The sequence below is a fragment of the Rhagoletis pomonella genome, unplaced genomic scaffold, assembly GCF_013731165.1.
Source record: "Rhagoletis pomonella isolate Grant_MI unplaced genomic scaffold, Rhpom_1.0 Rhpom_scaffold_00006, whole genome shotgun sequence".
In the NCBI taxonomy this organism is placed as follows: Eukaryota; Metazoa; Arthropoda; class Insecta; order Diptera; family Tephritidae; genus Rhagoletis; species Rhagoletis pomonella.
The window spans coordinates 70,856,629-70,857,469 of record NW_023458560.1 but is presented as its reverse complement, the minus strand read 5'-3'; positions in this window follow the sequence as shown (position 1 = coordinate 70,857,469).

The following is an 841-nucleotide window of genomic DNA, read 5'->3' as shown; positions in this document are numbered from 1 at the left end:
TTTTTTACAACTTCCAGTTCAATTGACTTACTTTTTATCCATAATAGTACCACTTTCTTATGTAAATTTTATAAACGCAAACTCCAACGACTAAAAAACAGCAATAGAAGAATGAGCGATTAAAAAGTATTCACAGTCGCTAATTGAGCGACTAAGCGACACTCGCAATAGCATCGCTAATCGATAATCGCTTAATAGTCGTTTATCTACTGCCAGTCGACATTCGCAATAGGGGTGATTAAAATACACCAATTAGCTTCCCTTAAATTTATAGCTTATATTTGCCTACGTATTTTCACATCTTCGCGATACACTTTATTTATTTATTGTCATACCATACAACTGCACCCGGATATAGCTTATATTGGTAAATGCATGCGAATTTTCAAGCAAATTTTCACCACACACTTCCGCTATCAGATAATGAGCCTAACATCTTTTGTAGCTACTCACGTACATATGTACGTACATTTGGCTCATAACTTTATGCACTTACATAATTAAAATTATTTTATATATGTATTTATTTTTAATATATTCACTACACAACGAATTTATGCCGAAGCTTCGTTTCCGCGCGCGTTTTTGATTTTTCTCGCGAAGGAAGTGCGATATTTTTATCGATCGGGTGATCAGAACGACTCTGGCCCCTATTGCGAGTGTCGACTGGCAGTAGAATAGAAATTTGTCGATCGAGTCGATCATCTTTTATTTTGCTATTGTGTAACTTGATCGATAAAAATTTGTACTATTGTGAATGGTTGACAGAATTGTAAACAGCTGTTTGTTTGTTTACATTTGTTTCTTGAGTGTTTTATTTACATCATTTTTAAAATAATTG